The sequence below is a fragment of the Podarcis melisellensis genome (genome assembly GCF_964234715.1).
Source record: "Podarcis melisellensis genome assembly, chromosome: 15".
Classification (NCBI taxonomy): Eukaryota; Metazoa; Chordata; class Lepidosauria; order Squamata; family Lacertidae; genus Podarcis; species Podarcis melisellensis.
Window position 1 is genome coordinate 19,216,519 of NC_138532.1, and position 24,399 is coordinate 19,240,917.

A 24,399-nucleotide genomic window follows, 5' to 3' on the forward strand; every position below is an offset into this window, starting at 1 on the left:
CATCAGACGAGTGGTGCAATCAAAACAGAGAGGGCGCCTCATGGCTGCCCGTTGTGTGGGCTTTTGTGAAAGGAAAGGAATATTGTGGCACCAATGTCTCCTGTGGGTGCTATTCTCCTCCCGCTGCAAGAGCACAAATCATTAAGCAGCGCCCAGAAGGCCACTGGGGAGCAGGGCATGCTCATCCTTCTTGCCTGAGTTCCCTGGTTTGATAGTGTTGCCATTTCAAAAACACAAGTGGCTCTAACTCGCCGGCTGCACTGTCACTCCCCAGGGAATTTGGCGGGGTGTGGATGTGTTGCAGAGAACGGTTTCCATTTATTACAAAACACTTCAGAACTTCTCGAAGATCCTTGAGCTGTGGTTTTTGGCAAAATATTAACGGCGATAACCCTTCTTCCCTGAACTTTGCCTGTAGGTTCATAACCTGAAGAAGAACATAAGATAAGCTTGCCGGAACTGGCCAATGGCTTATCTAGTCCAGCATCCTGTTCTCACAGTGGCCAACAAGAAGCCTGGACCAGAGAGCAACAGCGCTCTGCCCACCTGCTAGAGCTAATCAGGTTTTGGGATGGGATGTCAGCAGGACATCACAATTAGAGTGGATTTTGCAAGCCCTTCTGGTCGCTAACAGACTAATGTTTTGAGCATGGAAGCATCAGCACACACTGTCTGTTATGGCTACACTTGGACATATTTCTTCTAAACATCATTTTGTGTCAATACCAATCTGTATATTTGGGTAGCTTATATTGATTTATATGTTTAAATATGTTTAAATTAAGATGTATGTATTGATTGTTATTGTATTCTCATTGTGAGCTGATGGTTTCCTTTTTCCTTGCTTTGTTAATTTGCTCTGAAATAATGATAATGATAATAGAACAACAACAACATGGCATTTAACCAGCTCCTTCCAGAGAAAAGAGATTCTTTCTGAGTATCAGAACTGTCCTAACCTCATTATCCTGCCACACAAAAATCTTTCCTTGGTTACCCTGCCAAGTTTTCTTCATTTCAGCAAATGCAATATTTTCTTTTGGGGGGAGGAGTGGTTAGGTGGAACAATTCTGCATTTCTATGGGAGTCAGAAATCCCTGTGAATCTACTGCCCATTAGCCAGATCTCCTTGGAGATCTTGAGCCATCTTCTGCCCTCTTAAGGATTAACCTTAAAACAGTGATTAGGAATGGAGGGATCAGCCTGTTGTCATCTCCTTTTGCATATGGTCGCTCATAAATCCATTTTGTCCTGTTTCCACATTAATCTGCAAATTTATTCTCTTTTTAAAAATCTGCATTTAAAAATGTCTTTCAAAATGAATTTTCTCTCAAATACATTTCTAAACATTTGCTAGCTCACAATACACATTTTGACATGCATCTTGATACGTTTTTGAATTATCTAAGCTCTACAATACAGTATTCAGAGAAGTGTAGATACCTGCATTCCAAAATGCACATTAATTCAGAAAGCACAGCTCAGGTCAGTTATACTGAAATTTGCAAGTATCAACTTCTTCCTGCATTTCTAATAGTGATGATTAGTCTTTATTGTATATAGAGTTGGGTGGATCTGTCAGTTTCAGTTTTTCTCACTTTCTCATTTTATTACAATCTTAAATTCAGTGCTCCACAATCCCATAACACTTTACAATTAGGTTGTTTTTTTAAGTCTCATGAAATTTATTTCAGTATTTTAAACAGTATTTTAGTGCAATTCTTTTTTGACAAAGCTATTTCCCCATAGGTAGTGCATTTTGGTGTGTTATTTTCCTGAATTATGTTTTTGTATGAACACTTTATATTCATTTTTCTATACATTACTTGACTGGAGAATTGCATTGCAAAAATTCAGAGCAGTGCAATTTTTGTAGAGTGGTTGTATTTCAGTTCTTGCATTGTTTTAGAAAATATCCAATAGGTAGGTTCACCTTTACAAGTTAATTTCTACCTAATTATATACTGGCCCACTGAATTTGTGGCCATCATAAAAGCAGCTGCTCAAGAGACTTCCAAATGGGAACCGCTCCTTCTGCACTCTGATGCAGCTGTAGTGAGCGGACTTCAATCATATAAAGCATGGAACCTGAACATTAGCAATTTGGCTGGCAAAACATCTCAGTGATACAGACTATATGCAAATCAAGCAATGCTTCTTCATAACCTAACCATACTTCCCCTTTCCTACTCTCAGTACTTTTAGTGCTGCTGCACTGGAGTGCTGAAGGAATTGATCTTTTAAAAAACGTGTTGACAGCAGTTTGTTTTGTAATGCGCTACTTTGTTGTGGTTTTGCAGAGGGGTTGAAAATGACATTGTTGGTTTGAACGTGCATTTAAAAACCATTGGATGAGCATTTTCTTTCACCAGCAATTACCTAGCCTAAGCCCAGAGGTCGGCAACTTAAGGCCCATGGGCCAGAAGCGGCCCATGAGGGTCGCTTAACTGGCCCATGAGCCGCTCCCAAAACAAGCCGCCCACTCAGTGAGTCCCAGCGCACTGCGCTAAACCAGCGCAGTGTAGTGCGGGGACTCTCTTCTGCAGCTCCAGAAATCGCTTCTGCACATGCCCAGATGCCGAAATCACTTCTTCGCAGGCACAATTTTTGGTATCTGGGCATATGCAGAAGCAATTTCCAGTGCCATGGACATGCACAGAAGCAATTTCTGGTGTCGTGCTGCGCTGGCCCGGTCCACGGAGGATCTCTGCGGGACTGATCCAGCCCATGCCCTGTAAGCCTTGCCGACGCCACACCATTCTCGTTCTCCAACCCTAACCTCTCCTGCAGCTCCATGCCAAATGTTTACTTGCTTAAAGTCTGAACAAAGGAGGCCTGTCTTGAATGCAATTAGAGGTGACCACTTGACAGCTTTTTATTCACTGCCAAGAAGATGCACCAGTGATAAATCTTGTGTTTTGCCACCATAAGGATGAGCTACAACGTTGCAAGAGTCTACTTGGGAATCCTGACTCAAAGGCAGGCTTTCCTCTTCAAGTGCAGATCTTTTATTTCCAGGAAAAGCTTACATTTCTCCTGTTGGATCAGTCCTACATGAACCCTTAAGCTGTAGAAACAGACTGGGAATCAGGGTTTTATACCTCTCTGCATTCTGCCACTTTCTGTCACCTCCACAGCAGACAAAAGTGTATGTCTCTTTCTGTGTGTGCATGCATGTGCGAATAGCCTTAAGCAATGCTCAGCAAAGCCTAAGGCTGGGGGTCTTATAATATTCATTGGGCTTACTACGCTCCTGTTTTCCATTCCTCCCAGTTTAGCTAGAAGAATTTGTAACTTGAGCTCCACAGAGTTTCTTTCCCTTCCCTTCCAATACACCATTCTCCTCCATGTGAGCTTTGATAAAGTAAAATCACTTCCACCCCAAATACAACCTTGATGCACTTGTTTTATGATTGCGTGGTGAGTTCCCGCCTCCACCCAGTAGAAATAAAGACACAGGACACCATTGTTTTAGGTTAATGGGCTAAAATCGGCCACAACTTGATTGGTTACAGGTGAAGAGCAGTATTGCCTTAGGCATTGGTCCTATCCGACTATCCAGCTTCAGCCTGTTTGCTTGAAGACCGGGAAGGTTTAACACCAGCAGGGGGAGCCCTGCTGATGCACATCAACTAGGGACTCCCCCGGGGTCACCACTCAGGGGCGCGCTTTAGGCCCTGACCTCCATAGGCTTCGGATGAGGCCATGCCCCCTGGAATCCTTTACCGGATTACCCTTAAATATTTGGGGGAGGTGATGGCGCTCTTCCCAACACATCTACATAACAATACCCCTACCAATGCCTAACCGCCAAAACCAAAGGAGTTGTGACGATTTTCTACGAGGTAGGCGAAAAACCACAGCAGCTGCGCAGACCAAAGAGGGAGATCCCGGGGCCGCGCCTGCCTTAAATGAGGCAAGCCACACACCCCAAGGTAGCCGATTGGCCGGCTCAGGGGATGACACGGCCTGAGGATTCCCCTGATCGCGCGGGGGCTGGAAGCCAGCCTCCGCACGCGTGTTGGGGGAGTGAAGCCCGCAACACCACCTCCTCCTGATGTCGGAAGTGGCTTTGCCTTCATGCTGTCTTTTACCAATGTGACCATGAACTCTTCATATCCTGGGAAAGCATGATGTAAAAATAAAATAAAATAAAATAAATGGTATATTGATATAGTTGCAAAATACGACATCAAGACAGCTTTCGTATGCATTCATCAATTTAAGGATTTCTAGGCTGCCTTTTAGGATTAAACACAGAGTTGCAAAAAACCCTAGACTACAAGATACAAATGTGAGGAGAGCCCTCCAGCTGGATCAGGCCGGTGGCCCATCTAGTCCAACATCTGACCTGGATCTAGACACTTCAAATAAATTATTCAGTTAAACACATTGTAAACTCAGACAGGGAAATCCCGTAGGGAAAGATGGGACTCCACAGCGCCATCTGGTGTCACAGTCTTATATTGCATATATGACATCTATAAAACGCTTTTTTCTTTACCAATCCAGCTGAGTCCTGTTCTCACAGCAGCCAACCTGATGCCTCCTATGGGAAGCCCCAAAGGCAACACCTGAGTTCAACAACACTCTACTCACCTCCAACTCCTGGCAACTTGTATTCCGGGCATGTTGCCTCTGATGCTGAAGGCAGTACATAGCCATCCTGGCTATCAGCCATTGATAGCCTTCTCCTGCAGAATTTGTCCAACCCCCTTTTAAAGTCATCCTAGTTGGTGACCATGACTGCATCTTGGGGCGGTGAAATCATTGGTTTAACTATGCACAGCCTGTTCTGTATCTCCCAACATTCAGCTCCTCAAGATGTCTGTAGGTCCTAGTATTATGAGAGAGAAAGGAAACTTCTCTCTATCCACTTCCTCAACATCACAAATAATTTTATAGACCTCTGTTAGCACCGCCCTCCCTCACTTGGCTTTTAAACTAACACCCACCCACCCCCAGTGTTGTAGCTTCTCTTCACAGAAGAGCTGTTCCATCTAATCACCTCAGCTAACTTCTTCTGAACCTTCTTGAGTGCTGGAATATCCCTTTTCATGTGCGGTGATCAAAGCCATACACACAGTATTCCAGGTGTGATCACACAATAGATTTGTGTAAAGACGTAATGATATCGGCAGTTTTATTTTCAATACCTTTGCTAATGACCCCTAAACATTTCACCCGTTTCACAGCTGCTACATGCAACGAGTTGATGTCTTCACTGAGCTATAGACCACAACTCTCAAGATCTGGTCAGTTAGTTCTAGTTCAGAAACCATTCACACACACACACGGATTTTTCTCTGTGTATGATTTGCCTCAACGTGCATCATTTTACAATGACATTTAAATAAAAGCAAGCTTTTAAACTGCCAAGACAATTCACCAGCCATTTATATATGAGCTATTCTTATTTTAGCCATCATAACAATAGGAGCAGCAAATTGAAATAGTACACATCTCATCATCTGGGGAAATGTTTTCTTGAATGCTGTGCTTTGCAATCTTGATAGGCTTTTGCCTTTCATCCAGTAGCCTCTCCAGTAGGCTGTGTGGAAAGCATCTTTCATCACTCCTTGCATTACTGAAGGCAGCCCTGTATAGGAAGGTTTTTAATGTGTGATGTTTTTATTATGCTTTAATATGTGTCAGAAGCTGCCCAGAGTGGCTGGGGCAACCCAGTCAGATGGGCGGGGTATAAATAATACATCTATTATTATTATTATTATTATTATTATTATTATTATTAGATGCAGCAGCAGCTCCAAACAGTTCCAGACTAGCAGTGTTAGAAATCCTTTCTTTAAAAACAAAAAAACACCCATGCAGCTCAAGTTAAGTGCTGTTTTAAGCCCTGAACTGAAGGGGTCTTATGCAGTGGCGTAGCGTGGGTTGTCAGCACCCGGGGCAAGGCAAGTAATTTGCGCCCCCTAACCCGTGGATTTGCGCCCCCAACCCTAACCCCCAGATGTTGTGCCCGGTGCGGCTGGCCCCCCCTGCACCCCCCACACTACACCACTGGTCTTATGCAAATCCCTTGGAGGGGAGGTCCAAAAAAGTGGGGCCATGACTGAGGAGGCCTCCAAGCAGAGTCTCACAGGGTCATACAGGTGAAGGCTGTCCTTTGGGTAACCTGGCCTCAAGCCACTCAGAGAAGGGGTGGGAAAATTGCCCTCTGGGCTTCAACACCTGGCCATTGGGTCTCTCCCTGGTCCCTTCCTCCCCCCATCTGCAACTTTCTCTCTCCTCAAAATCTTTTGCTGGGCTGGAGTGTGGTGTGGAATGGTCCAAAATCCTCTTGCTCACCTGGAGGAATGTTGGAGAAAGGCGGGTGCACAGAAGAAGCCTCTGACATTTGCTTTGCTGGAATGGAGCTTAGAGTCCCATGCATGGCTCCTCCCACATTTGCCTCTGGCCACGCCCACCATAAGTTTGCAACCTCCTGGAAGTTCCCCAGTACACCTCAGAGAGTAGCAGGAGAGTGCTGTTGCTCCCTATGTCCTACTTGGCATCTTCCCATTGGGGTATCTGGTTGGTTTCTTAGGGAAAGAGGATAATGGTCTAGAAAACTCCCATTTCGACTGATCTGGTTGCTGAAGGGCTTTTCTGATAGTCTTATTTCCAAACCACTTTGTCAGAAAACCGATTCCCCACCCACCTACCATACCACCACCAACTCTGTGTCTCTTTCTCTCCCACTCCAATGTTCTAATGGGAGAAGGAAAAAATATGTTGCACATTTTCCCAGAAGCTCGCTGTAAATTTCAAAATGAACTTTTTTTTGGGGGGGGGAGGGAATGGGGAGTTTCAGTTATGTACAACTGCGGGAAAACATCCCTTTTACAGCCTATTTTCAGCTGCCTCTGCAAAGATTACTGGCTCACTTGCCAAGCATGCATTATATAATTAAAAACATTCTCCCCTCCCCTCCCCGCTTTAAAATAAAACAACAACGAGCCAGCAAACAGCCCCTCTGTGGTCATTTGAAACAGAGCTATTGACTTCGCGTCTACAAGATGTTGCAGTGATCGCTAGCTTAGATAACTCTTTCTTTTAAAGGAATAGACAAATTTATGGGAAGTGTGTTTTATCCGCAGCTGCTAGCTGTGTTAGTTAAATGGAATATCCATGTACAGGAGCAGTCTACCTCTGAGTAACAGATGCTGCAGGTATAAAACAGGGAGTGCCTCCATGCTTGTGGCGTTTCCAAGAGGCATCTGGTTGCCGACTGCTGCAAACATAATAATAATAATAATAATATTAATAATAATAATAATAATAGGCCTTTGGTCTGATCCAGCAGGGCCCTTGGTTGTCCTTTTAAAAAGGTTAATAGAGCTCAGTGGCAGAGCCAGTGTGGTGTGGTGGTTAAGAGCGGTAGACTCGTAATCTGGTGAACTGGGTTCGCATCCCCGCTCCGCCACATGCAGCTGCTGGGTGCCTTGGGCTAGTCACACTTCTTTGAAGTCTCTCAGCCCCACTCACCTCACAGAGTGTTTGTTGTGGGGGAGGAAGGGAAAGGAAAGCGGGATATCAAATCCAAACTCTTCTCTTCTTCTTCTTCTTCTTCTTCTTCTTCTTCTTCTTCTTCTTCTTCTTCTTTGCACCCAGAAGCCCCTAGGTTCAATCCCAACCATCTCCAGGTAGGGCTAGGAGAGACCCTCTTCCCCAAACCCTGGAGAGCTGCTGCCAGTCCGTGTTGAGAGCCCTGAGCTAGATGGATCTTTGGCCTCACTTGGAACACAGGGAAGCTTCCCATATTCCTGTGCTGTGCGTCAAGGCGGCTGCTGCTGTGGCTGCTGCTGCTTCTGCAGTCTGAAATTAATATTAGGCTGCCCTCATAGCTACTTTGCTTCCCCTGAATCTGCGCCGATCAAACACATTTAAGCAAATTTAATTGCAAAGTCAAATGAATCGATCCCACAAAGTGGAGGAGGCTGGTGTTCTGCTCACAAAACGTTTCTTTGCGGTGTTTGCAACCCTCTCCCGCGGAGCAGAGCGATGGTTGTCAATTACCGGCGGGTTTGATTAAGAGCAGAGCACAAATGCACCTTTCAGATGGCTGCGCAGGCTCAATAATGTGATAATGAATGCTTCCTCATTACCGGGATTTGATTATAGGGGTGTCTGTTATTGTTCTGCTTGCTGTTGCGGGAAGACGGTGGGGTGGTAGGTCTTGTGCTTGCATCTCAGGCCTCTCTGGCTGAGTTTCCTGAGAAGCCACGATAGCCTTTGGCGTAAAAGGGTCTCTTGGAAGACAGGGATTCATTCTGGGGGATGCAGAGCCTGTTCCCTGGACTGACCCAAAATGAAGAGACCATGTGCCCCACTCCATGGCATTCCATGTAACAACAACAACAACATTTTTATTTTTTTATAAAATAAAACCAGGTCATGTTATTTGCTCTGGCCCTTAAAGAAATACACATCTTGTGGAACAATAATGAACCTTCAAATTTAAAGAGACCATTCAACAGCGTCCACACATTTAAAGCACTCTTATACCAGTTTTAAAAGTCATGGTGTCATTGTCCCCCATAAGAAACTCATGGGAATTGTAGATTGTTAAGGGTGCTTGGAATTGTGCATAGCAAACTACAGTTCCCAGGATTCTTTTGGGTGGGTGGGGGGAAGCCATGGTGGCTAAAGTGGGATAAATATGCTTTAAATGTGTGGATGTGGTCTTAATGGACTTCACTCTTATTTCAGCCCCAGCAACAGCATCCTCCTTGGCAACTGACGGAAGGGGAATAGCCAATGGAGGAATGGGCAGGGCAACTGCCGTCAATGCCCCTTCCACACGCCTGCACCAGCTTTGTTTGTCTAGTGATAGGGCTGGACCAGAACGCTCCCAAGGGACCTACCTCTTACAGAAGTGAAACTCAGCTGAGGCAAAGTGAGACAGTTGGCTGTTGTTGTTTTTAAAAAAACATCTTTATTGAAAGTTCAAAAACTACATAATTATATGAGCACTAAATGTAGTGAGATGTAAATAAAAGAGGGAAAAGAAAAAGAAAAAAGGAAACAGAACCTGTGTAGAAGAGAAAATAAAGGGGGGAGGGGGGGACCAAAAACTGTATACAGTGGTACCTCGGGTTAAGAACTTAATTTGTTTTAGAGGTCCGTTCTTAACCTGAAACTGTTCTTAACCTGAGACACCACTTTAGCTAATGGGGCCTTCCGCTGCCACTGCACCGCCGCCGTGTGATTTCTGTTCTCATCCTGTAGCAAAGTTCTTAACCTGAGGTACTATTTCTGGGTTAGCGGAGTCTGTAACCTGAAGCGTCTGTAACCTGAGGTACCACTGTGCTTTATAAGGTTGATATTGTACTTCCCCGGATCTTAACCTATTACAAAAAAACCAAAACAGAATGCGGCTCCCATCTATGATTGGATTGAAGACTTTTATAAACTCACAACATATGAACAACTTGCATACAAACGCAGACTTGCCATGGACAAATTCAATGATATTTGGAATCAATTCTTACAAATACTGTAATAGGTTAAGATCTGTCTGGGGAAGTGAGACAGTTGTGTCGTTCTATTGCATTGTGTGATATGTGTGATGGCTATTTGGTGCAGCCAAAAGCCTGCTCTGCTGTTCTACTGCAAGGGCTGTGCTCTGTGGAGCTTGTCTGTGTGTCAGGCCAGTGGGTGTCTGGAGAGAAGAGAGACAGAAAGGAGCATTTGAAACATCTCTGACATGTTTCAAAATAGTCTGGATGCCATGCTGGATACCATGGTGTGCCATTCCAGCTGGGCAGCTGGCAATGTTGTCAGCATGCGGTGCCTCGTATCGTGCGGCATTTGTGCGGAGGAAGCGCCTGCGCCGGGGAATGTGGAGTCCAAAGATGCCTGGGATGTCATACCCAGCAAGTTTATTGGCAAGGTGATGCCTGTTATCTGAGTCACAGCACTGCCGCGGCACTCCTGCAGGGGCCAAGCTGGGATAAGCTTGGGTGCAAGCCCATGACTGGGAATCCTGTCTGGACGAGGCCCATTTTACAAACTGGGTTTGCACAAAAGTGCTTGCATATGACCCATGTGGGCAGCCAAGATCTGTTGATCTGGAGAAAGCAGGGTCTCAGCAAATAGGAAGCAGTCGTGGCAGAAGCCCAGGGCTTCACTCAGCGGAACAAGCAGGAACCTCCTCGCCCTGCAAGGACTGGCTGGCTTCATTTTGGTGTAAGTGAAATAATGTACATTAAGGCTGGCTCTACCATTAGGCAGAGTGAGGCGAGTGGTTTGCCCCTGAAAGAAGCAGTTAACCCTTTCCTTGAGCCACTGGGTAGCTGCCCTATCTGGGCTCCCAGGCTACTTGAGCTATTGGCAGCTAGACAGATGGGACGGCACGCCCTCAACAGCTTGTGCTATATCTTTCTGATGTCTACTTCATAGCCCGGAGCAAGTGGTATGTTATATGATTTGTAATACGCAGGGCAAAAGGCTGTCCGGTGCTGTGGAATGTCCTGGAATCATTGCTTTCTCCGCTTCATTGGTTTTCAGGTTATTTCCATGTTTCCTCTTTATTTGCTTGCTTTGGCCAGAGAAAGACAGTCTCGTATCTGCACCTGCCTGTAGCCTCTGTGCAGCCAAGACCCCTCTTGCTCACTTTATCAGCACAGGCAATGGGGCAGAATCAGTCAATACTAGTGGGAAACTGCTAAGATATATCATTCACCTGCTGCTTCTTATACTTGTACACAGCTGCCTTGGCATGAGATCGTCAAGCCCAGAGCTGCCTACTGAAATTGGCCATGTGTCCGACTCAGGTGCCAGAACTCACCATGAACGCCTTCCTCGTACTCTTAGAATGACAATGGCACCGGAACTGAGTTCCAGCGAGTTCCGGCTGAAAAAGCCCTACTTTACAGAGGTCCACCCTCTAATTGAAGATGTCTTTTGTTTTGAAAGAGGAACTCTGGTCCAAGTCCTTGGGGCAGCGGTGCCAACTTGAATAAAATATTGTGTGTGTGTTTGTGTGTGTCAGGTAAGCCCCAGCCCAAATAATCCATCACATGACATGGCATACGCACACCATTTGATGGGCAATAGAATCAAATACCATAGGGATGCGGGTGGCGCTGTGGGTTAAACTGTTAGGATATTATCCCCAGCTTTCTCAACATAAACCCCCAGCTTTCTCAACATAAGCCACAGAGCCTAGGACTTGCTGATCAGAAGGTTGACGGTTCAAATCCCCGTGACAGGGTGAGCTCCCATTGCTCGGTCCCAGCTCCTGCCAACCTAGCAGTTTGAAAGCATGACAAAGTGCAACTAGATAAATAGGTACCGCTCTGGCAGGAAGGTAAACGGCGTTTCCGTGCGCTGCTCTAGTTCGCCAGAAGCGGCTTAGTCATGCTGGCCACATGACCCGGAAGCTGTACGCCGGCTCCCTCGGCTAATAAAGCGAGATGAGCGTCACAACCCCCAGAGTCGGCCACAACTGGACCTAATGGTCAGGGGTCCCTTTACCTTTACCTTACCCATCAACATTGGACAGGCCCAGCCTCCCTTGGCCCCTAGGAGTTGGCTCCTATGCCTTGGGGGAAGCCATTGACTCTTCATAAGGTCAATAGTGCTTCAGGTGTATGCTCAGAGATAAGCCTGCCACCTGCCAGTCACAGGATCAGTGTTGCTCATTGGTTCCCATGCACCCCTGCAGAAGGATCTGAGACCAGAGCGCAGATTCCCCACAGGTAGCAAATGACTCGACTGTATCCTGGCTGCAGGCTGTGAGGTTTATTATAGGGGGAGCCCAGACCCTTCTGACAGAAGCTCCCCTGTGCTTCTGACTCTCCTCCTTCCTGCAAGCACATTCCCATCCCCTCGCATGTTTGCTCCCATTGGCTGCCTCCTCTCTTTCCAGCTTGGTGAAGCCCAGGAATGGCTCGCACACAACAAGCTCCCCTTTATGCCTGGGCCGAGATGTCTTTGCCAGGGCCAGCTGGCTCTTGCCAGAAACATTAACATGTTCACGGGCAATTACTGCCGGAAACAAAAGGATGAGAGGAGAGACCCTGCCAGGAATTAGACACTGGGAACGTTCCCACCAAATGTCACCAACCTCAGGGGAATGGAAGTAATGGGGCCAACCTCTTTTCCTCCACATTTTGAGAGCTGTTTGCTGCTGGTGCAAGGTTGAGGAACCTCACTGAATCTGTGGATGCCTCTTTGAAGGTCTTCCATGTGGTCAACCTCATCTTTGGTATTGCCCATCAAGCGGCAGAGGAAGGAACACAGTAACATGGGGAACTGTCTTATACCGAGGTGGGACATTGGTCCATCCAGCTCAGCATTGTCTACACTGACTGGCAGAGGCTCTTCAAGGCTTCAGGCATGAGCCTCTCCCAGCTCTACCTGAAGATGCTGGGGACTGAATCTGGGATGCACTGCATGCAAAGCAAGTGTTTCTACCATAAGCCATTGCCCTTCCCCTGTAAGTAGGTGGAGATCCTGCTAGGAAGGATCCTAATAGCTTTATGCATTAATATTCCAGGCCACTTTTGTCTGGTGGCACAAAGGGAGGAAGCATATAAAGCCAGTGTGTCTTTGAGTGAATGGGTTTAATGCTGTAAGCTCCTTCATTACATGAACTTCTAAAAATAAAAATAAAAATATAAAGCCTCTGTGCCTCATGCAATGTTATCCACGGTATCTTCCCAAAGCACTTTAATACAGTGGTACCTCTGGATGCGAATGGGATCTATTCCGGAGCCCTGTTCGCATCCAGAAGTGAACGCAACCACGTCTGCGTGTGCGCGGGTCACGATTCACCACTTCTGTGCATGCGTGTGGCGTCATTTTTACTGTTTGCTCATGCGCGAGTGGCGAAACCTGGAAGTAACACACTCTGTTACTTCTGGGTCGCCGCAGCGCGCAACCCGAAAATACTTATCCCAAAGCTTTCACCCGAGGTATGACTGTAGATGTAAACCAGAGGCAAAGTCTTTGGGCTTGTCCAAGAGATCAAGGGCAGCTCCAGTCAGTGGCGTAGCGTGGGTTTTCAGCACCCGGGGCAAGGCAAGTAATTTGTGCCCCCTAACCCGTGGATTTGCGCCCCCTAACCCTAACCCCCAGATGTTGCGCCTGGTGCGGCCGGCCCCCCTGCACCCCCACGCTACGCCACTGGCTCCAGTGACCCATACAGAAGGTCAACAGTGCCCCCCATCCTTTGCCTATGCCCATTAAATGCCATGCCTAGCCCAGTTCTGCCACTAAGAAGCGAGAGCAACAGATATTGGGATTGGGTCCTAGTTATACAATAGGACTGATTAGCTGCTCCTGCTAGTTAGCTCTGAATCATCTCCTCCTCTTCTGGCTCAGCCACAGGTATAATTATCTCCCTTGTCCCCACCCCACGCCACGCCACCCTCCCAACCCTCTTGAACTCAATGGGATGTACTTCTGAGTAGATGTGAGCAGGACTGTCTTCAGTGTTGCAGATCTGCTCAGGGAGTGGCTCACACCCACCCTTTGCAGTTCTCACCCAGACCCCTTTCTCGGTGGGTTATCAATTCTGCCTCCCTTCATTCCTTTCCTGAAGGGAAGGGATGCAGCTCAGGGCTAGCACTCACACTTTCCCCCAAAGGGAGTCCCAGGTCTAATCCCTGGCTGCATTTCCAATTCCAAGAAGATGGCGATGGGAAAGGCTCTCACACTCTTCTGAGACCCCGGAGAGCTGCTTCCAGTCAGAGTGATCAATTTTGGCCTGGAGGGGGACCAAAATTCTGTTTTTTGTTTTTGAAAAGGTAACTTCTGATGTTCTGTCTCAGCAGAACTTAGACTGTAGACTGCCTAGGCCAGAGGGCTTACACTATAGAGCACTGTGAGACTTATTGTTGGTTCTGATTAAATATTGATACTATAACAAATGGGGAAAAAATTGGCTAAGCAAATAAAATCTGCACTGGGGAGACAGAAAGGACCTATCACTGTTGTTTTGCAGAACGTTGCCATCAAAAGGCGGAGCCTACGTCATACTAAGCAGAACTCTATTCCCCTGTTGAATGGACCAATCTTCCCTAAGCCAGTTCCTCCAGGGCAGGTGTCGGGAATCTTTGGCTCTTCAGATACTGCTGAACTACAAATGCCACCAGCCCCAGCAAACATGGCCAATGACCAGGGGTGATGGGAGTTGTAGTGCAGAAATATCTGGAAGGCCAAAGGTTCCTCACACCTGCTCTGAGAGAACTGGCAAATCGGTCCATTTCAGCCAGGCAATACAGTGGGACCTCGGGTTGAGTACTTAATTCGTTCCGGAGGCCCGTTCTTAACCTGAAACTGTTCTTAACCTGAAGCACCACTTTAGCTAATGGGGCCTCCTGCTGTGACACCGCACTGCCGGAACACGATTTCTGTTCTCATCCTGAAGCAAAGTTCTTAACCTGAGGCACTATTTCTGGGTTTGCGGAGTCTGTAACCTGAAGTGCATGTAACCTGAAGTGTATGTAACCCGAGGTACCACCCTAACTGCATTAAAGTAGCAACACGAAAGCACCAGGACACACTCCTAATCACGGCTCCTTTGATCTTGAGCTGTTATATTTCATTTCTTTTCATTTTGCTCGACAAGAATCCAACTCATGGCCCCAGAAAGGTCTCTTCTTGACCTGGAGGTTATGCTGAACTGCTTCCAAGTACCAGCACTCTCCCCTCTCCCTGTTTGCACGGCCGTCCAAAATGGCCCAAATTATGCAGGAGGTCAGAGACAAAGCTCACGATATGTCACTTAAGGGGCATTTAATTGCCACGGCGATACTCACGTCCCTTGCCCACTGCCCACACAGAGTGACTTGAACTGCAAATGTTCTAGGAACATCCAAAACAACTGAGAATAGCAATTGGAAGATTTTGACCTTGATAGAGCCCTTTGCTGCAGAGTGAACACATTTTGACCACAGCTCAGTGGGAGAGTGCTTCCCTTTGATGCAGAAGGTCCCAGGTTCAATCCCCATGGCAGATGTGGAGAGGAACCCTGGAACCCTAGAGAGACACTGCCAGCCAGTGTAGACAATGTAGACTTGGCATGATGGAGCCTCCTTGGTTCCTTAATATTAAAAGGAAGTTGGCAGTTCCATCTAGTCCAGAATCCTGTTATCACAGTAACCACCCAGATGCCTGTGGGCAACCCTCAAGCAGGACCCAAACTCAAGACAACTCTCCCTGAAGTGTAGGTGGGTTCCCACGAGTGATAACAGCAAGAACCTTTATTGAACTACAGAAATGGGCAACAGGGGCAAAGCAGCTGCTTATATACATTTCTGAAGGCCACTCCCACTCCCAACGTGATTGGCTGTCTAAACTTCCAAGCTGCGAATCATGACTCAGATTTTAAGGGCCAATGGCAGAGGGCTAAATCCTAAAATGTTCTGTGATTGGATACCATGTATCGAATCAGAACACAGGGGTGTGGTGATCACACAGGGTCCCTGGAAGTTTCACTGTCTTTTGATCCCTGTGCCACCACTTTATTTTTTGCTGCCACCACCCAGGCCCTACCTTGGACAATACTGAGTCCAGGCAGGGTTAAATTGAAACATAAACTTTTGTTTATTTATTGCAGTTTAACAAGCGTATGGTTTCATAAACAGTATCAGTCAATTACATTCATGGGGTGCCTATCCAGACCTATAACTTCTGCTACCTGCTCTCACTCACTAAACCACCTCTCAGATATTTACTTGTCTTCCTAGCCCCTAACTGTTCCTGACTCAGTTTATTTCACTACACAAATGCAACCTATCCACAAACTCTATCCCAATTCCCTCCCAACCTCCCAACGAACTCCTCCCTTTGCCCCTCCCAGAGCTGGTTTTATAGTCCCCCTGACTCCACCCCCCTGGGTCCTGATTGGGTAACCTGTTTAACTATTTCACCTCCAGCACTCTCATATGTTAACGTCACAAGGGGCTCAGAATCCTTAGTCCAGACTCAAGCTCAGACCACTGAATACATAACACTCCCCTCCTGCAGTTTCCGGCAACTGGTACTCAGAGGCATTACTGTAAACATAGGGATGGTGCCCCCAAAGTTCTGTGCTGATCCTGCCTCTTATCTTGGGCTTTGCATTGCACCACCACTTTGCAGCCTTGCATTGTCCTCACAGCCTTTCAAGCCCTCTATCACAAGCGGGTTATGCCACCGTCTCGGCAGAAGAAAAGGGCAGCAGGTTCTGTCTCTCATCCAAGCCAATAAAGCACCTGATATTTCCCAAGCCCCCTCTCCAGAGGGTCAGTTTGGCAGCTGAGATTGAATTATTAAATTGACATCTCGATAACATGCGCCACTTGCGCCGCCTGAAGAATTGCTCACTGCTGGTGAGGTCTTCTGAGTGCTGATGTTTCCCTGTAATAAATTTGTCGGATGCCGCGCCTGGCAGAGGGGAAGCAAGCCTGGGCTGCCACAGCTCCCCGTGGCTGTCAATGGTATTCTTGCCCCAGCCAAAATCTGCATGCCTGAAAGGTTTCCTGGCAGCCGTCTCAGAGGAATCCCTTTTGCCTCCTGGGCTCTACCCAAGGTATTGGCTTTTTCTATGGCAGCTGCCCTCAAACTGGTGTCTTGCAGGGCACAGCTTGGGGCAGATGGGATCTATAGCCTGAAAATAGCTGTCAACGTTTCCCTTTTTTAAAGGGAAATTCCCTTATTCTGAATACAATACAATACAATCTTGATTACGGTCCAGAGACCCAACAAATCATTACAAAGCAATATACAATTCATACAGCCTAGATAAAGGTAAAGGTACCCCTGCCCGTATGGGCCAGTCGTGTCTGACTCTAGGGTTGTGCGCCCATCTCACTTAAGAGGCCGGGGGCCAGTGCTGTCCGCAGACACTTCCGGGTCACGTGGCCAGCGTGACGAAGCTGTTCCGGCAAACCGGCACCAGAGCAGCACACAGAAACGCAGTTTACCTTCCCGCTATAAAGCAGTACCTATTTATCTACTTGCACTTAGGGGTGCTTTCGAACTGCTAGGTGGGCAGGAGCTGGGACCGAAAGACGGGAGCTCACACCGCCGCGGGGATTCAAACCGCCGACCATGCGATCGGCAAGTCCTAGGCGCTGAGGTTTTACCCACAGTGCCACCCGGGTCTCCTAATACAGCCTACCTCCAGGTTAAACAAGCATTTTGTTCATTTTCTGAATAGGATTCCTCGCAAGAAAAAGGAAAGGTTGACAGCTATGAGCCTGAAACAACTGGAAGCACCAGGCTGTGATGTGAGAAGTGTCCCATAGAGCACAATGCTCAATTAAGAGTGGCTTAGAGGCAATCTACCTAAAAGGCAGCTTTCATGTTTTCTCCTTTAGAGATGGATGGTCATTTTAGTATTAATCTGAGCTGATGTTTTCTTTTTCTGCTGTTTTTTGGTCAAACTTGCTTTAAAAATTAAATAGAGTGCTTCTTTGCCATCTTTTCATACCCATCAGTCTAAGGATGGGCAAATCTGCCAATTTTGGCTCCTCTCGGTTTCTCATTTTTCCAGTCTTCAGTTCAGTTGACATTTCTGCATCACTTGACAATTATTATTGTTAAAGTTGGTCAGCATTTTAACGCACATGTCTCCTAATACACACAGTTGTGGAAGCAGTTTTTCCCAATGTAATGCTCTTTTGTATGCTATATTCACTACTATACACACACTTGGCCCTAACACACACATTTTTTTTGGGGGGGAGGGAGGGTTGGAGAACTGCATCACAAAATACAGAGATGCGCAAACATCAAACCAAAACCATCTTGGGGAATGGGACTTAAGTGGGTCTGCATTAGAATGTGCAGTGAACCAAATTTATTCACCGTTCCTAGATGAGCCACACTATTTGGAAGAAGAGGGGAAAGATTAAGAGTGCAGTGTAACTCTCAAGATACTAAAATCCTAGTGGCAACCAGAGGTACACAGAAACACAGGAAGCTACCTTATTCAGAGTCAGACCATCAGTCCACCTAGCTCAGGACTGTCTACACTGACTGGCAGCAGCTGTTGAACCTGGGACTTTCTGCAAGCAAAGCAGAGGCTCTGCCACTGAGCTATGGCCTCAAGTGGACATCAGCTATGGCTCAATGGTTATGGCTCCTAGTTAAAAAGGTAAAGGGACCCCTGACCATTAGGTTCAGATGTGACCGACTCTGGGGTTGTGGCGCTCATCTTGCTTTACTGGCCGAGAGAGACAGCATACAGCTTCTGAGTCACTTGGCCAGCATGATTAAGCCGCTTCTGGTGAACCAGAGCATGCCACAGAAACGCTGTTTACCTTCCCGCCGGAGTGGTACCTATTTATCTACTTGAACTTTGACGTGCTTTTCAACTGCTAGGTTGGCAGGAGCAGGGACCGAGCAATGGGAGCTCACCCTGTCTCTGGGATTTGAACCGCCGACCTTCTGATCAGCAAGTCCTAGGCTCTGTGGTTTAACCCACAGCACCACCTGCGTCCCGTTATCTCCTGGTTACCCCATTGCAAACTTTATTCTTAAGCAAACTTCCTCTCCTGTGTGTTCCCTCCCGCCTTCCCTTCCTCAGGTGCAACTGGAGGATGAGGGGGCTTGCTGGGCCTGAGCCAGCTGTTCAATAGTAAGAAAAAGTACGGAAGAGAATTGAGGAACATATTTATGCATTCCAAGCAAATGATGGATCTTTTTGAAGCAAGACGGCAACTGCTCTATGATTTATCATCTCTCAAGTTTCCAGCATATGTGCGCTCTCTCTCTCTCTCTCTCTCTCTCTCTCTCTCTCTCTCTCTCTCTCTCTCGTTAAAAGTATTGAGTGCAAGTGATGTATTTTTGACAAGATGGATTTCGACCTCAATGTGCCAGAGTTTAAGTTAATCAACTCTTGTCAATTCCCCCAACTTCTCTTCTTCAGAAAAGCCAGGAGGAGATGTGCCTCCCTGTCTGCTTCCCGTGACGTTTGGGCCAAAACGTTTCAGGGATGGTCCCAGCTTGGCTCAAACAAATCTGCATTTCGCCAGACCTTCCTTCCCGCACCGCAAAAATGGGGCATGTTTATGCAGAAGACGACGGTGCATATTTCAGAGACAGCTTACGGGTCTTTTGCTAACTGTGGCATTTACGTTCCTACCCACACTTCAGATAAAGAAGGAGCTCTCTAGAGAAAGTCTCCCAAGAGAGTTTGGCTCCACCACCCACAAGGAAGATTCTTTTTCTTTTGTGTGACTAAACCTCCCAGCTGAGTGCCGGCTTCAGAACTGCTTGTCTGCTTGTGTCTTCCATTTCCAGGTGTTCCTGACTTCATGTTCACACAAATGTACCACAGAACAGCAATAAAGCCGTTTAGGATTGTGTTGCAGTGGCGTGCGGTCATTGGACTAAGGCAGGCATGTCCAAAGTCTGGCCCGGGGGCCACTTGCGGTCCCCAGGCTGGTTTCAAATGGCCCCCAAGGCAATTTTGAAAAATCAATCTCTTGTGGCCCCTGAGTGCCTGCCCACCAAAGCCATTTCCTTTTTGCGGGCTCATCATGAACTCTCCCTTCTGTGTGGGAAGTGTAGCTAGCCCCTGTGCCATTAGGGAGTCCCGGCTATGTCACTCCTTGGGTCAACCAATCTGGTCAGCCAGGGGTAAGGTAAAGTTAAAGCAACCCCTGACCATTAGGTCCATTCATGGCCGACTCTGGGGTTGCGGTGCTCATCTCGCTTTATTGACCAAGGGAGCCGGCGTACAGCTTCCGGGTCATGTGGCCAGCATGACTAAGCCGCTTCTGGTGAACCAGAGCAGCACACGGAAACACGGTTTACGGGAAGGTATCTACTTGCACTTTGACATGCTTTCGTACTGCTAGGTTGGCAGGAGCAAGGACCGAGCAACGGTAACTCACCCCATCGCGAGGATTTGAACTGCTGACCTTCTGATCGGCAAGTCCTAGGCTCTGTGGTTTAACCCACAGCGCCACCCGCGTCCCCCACAGCACCACCCACCTGGTCAGCCGGGGTGTGTGTGGCTAAATAAATACTACAGTACACATTCAGGATGTTGATGCTGCAGCCATGGCGGTGGCAGAGGGGCAGCGGTGGTGGCAGAGAGCTATGAGATTCAGGTGAGGGTCAGATGCCTTGTCAATCCCAGCAGATATATAACAGGAAGACCTGCCCTGCCCAGGCCCATTCCTACTTGCATGCAAGCAGGGCAAGCAGGGCAAGCAGGAGGGGACAAGGATCTCATCAGAGCAGCACTGATCCCACTCCTACTTGCATGAAAGCAGAAGGAAGCAGGGATCCCTCAGCTGCTGTCCAGAATTAGTGCAGATGAATACAACTGTAGCCCTAGGCTGGGAGCTAAGGCTACAGCAACCACACCTGTAGCCTTAGCTCCCAGAGATGTCATTCCTCTTGCCAGGCAGTCAATGATCATAGGGTTGGAATCATCACTATCGGTGGTGGAGGAAGGGGTGTGGGGGATGTGGTCTGCCCCAGGTATCATCACTGAGTGGGACAAAATGAGTTGTTGTTTTAAAAAATTGGGCTCATGAAACTTTTTAGGAGTGATGTGGTGGCTTAGGCTGCCTGAAATGGCAGCATGGGACTTGCGCCTGCCTACTGCCTGCCCTACAGCTGAGGGGGAGGCAGCAGAGAGGCTCCAAGTGTCGGAGAGGCTCGCCTGCCTACTGTCCCCATGGGTGGATCGCCCTGCCCCCAGCTGTAGGACACACCCCTGCACCAGGCGCCCGAGCTGCTAGCTACGCCGCTGACCGCAATCTCCTGTCCCTACATCTCCTGCTCCTTCATCTGTCTCATGGGGGTAACCAACACACCAGCTGCCCACACTGGTCTCCTGAAAGTCTTCTTGTGGTCTTGAAAGCAGTTCTGATGCGATGGGAAGCGACAATAGATGCGAATGGAGGGGTTGGGTCACTGCTGATGGTTGTGAGGCCAATATCACCTTGGATACATCTCCTGCGTGGAGGGCTGGCGAGTGTGGAGGGCTTAACAGGCCTCAGAATGCAAATGCAGCTCATGTTCAATCCCCCTGGCTCACAATCAGTGCCTCTTACAAGAGGGTCAAGCACTTGTGGTCAAGGAGCTTCACACATTTGCTAAGAACAGGTACATTATTTTAAACACAGAGGATTTGCATTTTAATCAGCGGTGGAAAAACAGAGAGTGAGAGAGCTCACAATATCTTCTGTCGGGGCATGACAGCTCCAAAGGTCTGCAGAGCTCGTTCAAGATGAGCATTATCTACTTCAGAGGAGAGGCACATGATGCCAGGGAAGCTTCTACTGCAGAATTGACAAACTGGAGCAAAGGGGTTTAACATGGATTCAGGGCCATCTTTAGTATATATGCCGCCGGGTGCAAAGATCCACCCAGCATCCCCAAATTTAGTTAATTTCACGTGCACGGCACCAATGAGAATGACAAGCGCTGCCGTTGTGAATGACAAGTGCCGCCACTGGTGCAGCACGTCTTTGGTAAACGAGTGCATGAAGTCGAAAGTCCTTTAGTGAAACAGTAGGTATACATTTTGGCAATACCTAGGTATATATGTATTTTGTTTTTCTAGCTTGATCAAAATTATTTATTATTTCATAACAGGTAGATAGTTAAGAGCTTAGGTGGCTTCAGCGGTGGGTGCTTGCTGCCCCCCAGAATTTGGCGCCCGGGCGCCTCACACCCCTTGCACTCTGGGTAAAGATGGCCCTGAATGGGTTGGTGCATTTGCACCTGATTTCCAAAGCACCAAGCTGTAACACATTTGAACTATTGTGATTGCTTTCCCTACATTCAGGAATCAGATACTCTTTCGAGTCAGGACCTTTTCAGATCTTTCTTGTGTTTTGCAGAGAGAAAGATGTTCACAGAACTGACTCTTGGTAATACTGGAAGGCTCAGGTGCAAACAAGGGTGGATAGATCCTTTACCAAGACCCAGTTGACCAGTGTCTGAATACATCCCACAGGAAGGAGAAAGGGTAACCAGGAGCAGAATCTTAGGAAGGGAGCATCAAAATGATTTTGGCTCAAAAATCTCCTCACTTTGAACAAGGCAGGAGAATGGCAGAGTGCACAGAAAGGATCTCCTTGTTTTCTGGAAACTAACAAGCCGCAACGTAGATGTGTCTGCACAATAGAGTCTTGATGTGGTTAATTACAACTTCAGGTAAAGATCAAAGGCTTGTTTATAACTGCATCTTAATCGGATTGATTCCGGTGGTGAGCGTAGGTGTTAACAGAGCCGTTCCGTTACCAGAAGGCCTTGCATTTAGAAAATTTCAGGGAACCAAGCTTGTGCAAAGAAGAACAGAAGTAAATGTATTTGCATGGGACCAACTCAACAGTGTCAGAGCAGCCCCCACTCGTCCCCTTGCACCATACATAGCCCGACATAACTAAATATCTCCTTCTTAAGTACAGGACTGAGCCAAAACACAGACCTGTCTCAGGGTTATGATGACTCTATTTGTTTAATGTAAAGCCAGGGAGGAATATAAGTGATTTTAGGATAGGGACATGAACAGGGGCAAAGTGGGGGTGCGAACAACAGCAGGAATCATGTTGCAGCTTGATAGCTCTCCACCTCGCACAACACCTCCCATCCTACAGGGATCTAGGCTCATGGAAGAGAGAGCATTCCTTTCATTGTTTTTAGTTAAAAAACAAACTTTATTTTTCAGTTTCTGCAAATACTTATAACAAACAATCCCCATATACCCTCGCCCACCAAGAGCCATTTCATTCATATACAACATAAATGACACAGTTGAACATTCAGCTGGCTTGCACAATAATTTAGAGGTGATTACAGTGGTTCAGTGTCTTCTACTCTCCATCTTAACCGATTGTCCCAGAGTAAGTCATGAGGACCTGATGTGTGGGGACAACACTGTCCTCTCCAGGGTGCTGAATAAATATGTACCATACAGTTTCAAAATCGTCTTTGGTCTTTGTGTTCATTAGTGCTCTAAGACATTCCATTGGTTTCTTCGTAAGAGCTGCATTCTATAATCTACGCTACCATGCCTCTGTTGTTTCATGGTGATGTCATGGGATGCCATTGTGGCATAACAAAGTCAATTCATTTCCCCTTCCTTCGGTGGAAAGTAGCTCCAGCAAGTAACTGCCTGATCCCTACTGCTGCACAGTCCTGGGGCCAGATATCATTTTGGATAAGCCAACAAGGTTCTAAAAAGAACTTGTTGCAAAGTGTAGATTGTGGATTTCCTTTGTATCCACCAACAAGGCTCAACCTTCCTTTTGAACAACAACAACAAAAAACATTCCTTCCAGTAGCACCTTAGAGACCAACTAAGTTTGTCATTGGTATGCACACTTCTTCAGATACAGATGCTTTCTTCAGATAAAGATTCCTTTTTAGTTTTGCTTCAGAGTCAGCCTACAAGAAGAGTTCTGGCAAACTCAAAAGCTTGCACATGACACTGAGATGCCCTCAATTTAAATAGGCTTCATTTTCAAAATACCCTGCTTTCATTGGTTGGGATCACTTGCGCAGGAGGGAAAGGGGTAGCAAACAGTAATAAACGGTCACAAGAAGAGAGAGGATTAGGATGGGGGCTCTGCGACCTGTGAAATCAGCACTATTGAGCCTGGCAAACATTCAGCTTGCTCCTACTTATTCCCCATTTCTCAGAGCAGCAGAATTGCACGACTTCCAAAAGCTTCCAGCCCCTTTCATTGTTCTAAGCTTGGGAGCCAAACTGAAGGCCGTCCGTTGCTGGGGCCGCCGGCAGGTGCCCCCCCCCCCCCCGTGGATCTGAAATGACAACTCCAAACTGTAAATGCTTTATTTTCGCTTTGAAGGTGGCTCCTTGGCTTTCCCAGTGCCAGATTCCATTAATCTAAAGGACGTCACTCCTGAGCGTTAACGACAGTCACTGGTGTCGACAATGGGGTTGCATGGCGTTGTGTTATGACTGCCTGTCAACCACATTTGCAGCGATTTTTCAGATGGCTGCACGTGGCTTCGTAGGCAGCTCCATCGGCTGTAAAGCAGATTGCCAGAAGGCTGGACAAAGACCTTCTGCTATAGGTCAGAACTGATACCTGCTGACACGAGCAGAAAAAAACCCCTATCCTGTGGTGTAAGGCTGTTTGTTTGATTTCTTCCATAGACACATTTTCGAGGCTCCCTCTTAATTCTCGGTACCAAACACACAAATGGCCATCACTACACCACACACACAAAAGCAGATCTAGATCAACGTGTTCCTGATAGGAATATTGCAGCCAGCACATGAACGCCTAAGTATTTGAATCTTCATTTACACAATAGTGTGAGATGGTTCCTACAACTGGAAGGAACCTTGCAGTTAGCGAGTCTGCCAGTGCAGAGGTTGTTGTTGTGTTGCTCCAGATTTACAGAAAGGCTCCTGGCTTTGACTGTTTTCTTTTGATGTAGCAGAGCAAGTTTGCCTGTGCCCAA

General features: G+C 47.1%; 1 long non-coding RNA gene across 1 annotated transcript in view; it reads right to left on the bottom strand.

Annotated features, from left to right (window-relative positions):
• Nucleotides 1-15,534: 15,534 nt before the first annotated feature.
• The window catches only part of LOC309357746, a 239,822-nt gene continuing 230,957 nt past the window's right edge, over nt 15,535-24,399 (bottom strand). The window contains exon 2 of the long non-coding RNA XR_014163223.1: nt 15,535-15,676. This is a non-coding gene — a long non-coding RNA (uncharacterized lncRNA). The remainder of the gene's footprint in view (nt 15,677-24,399) is intronic.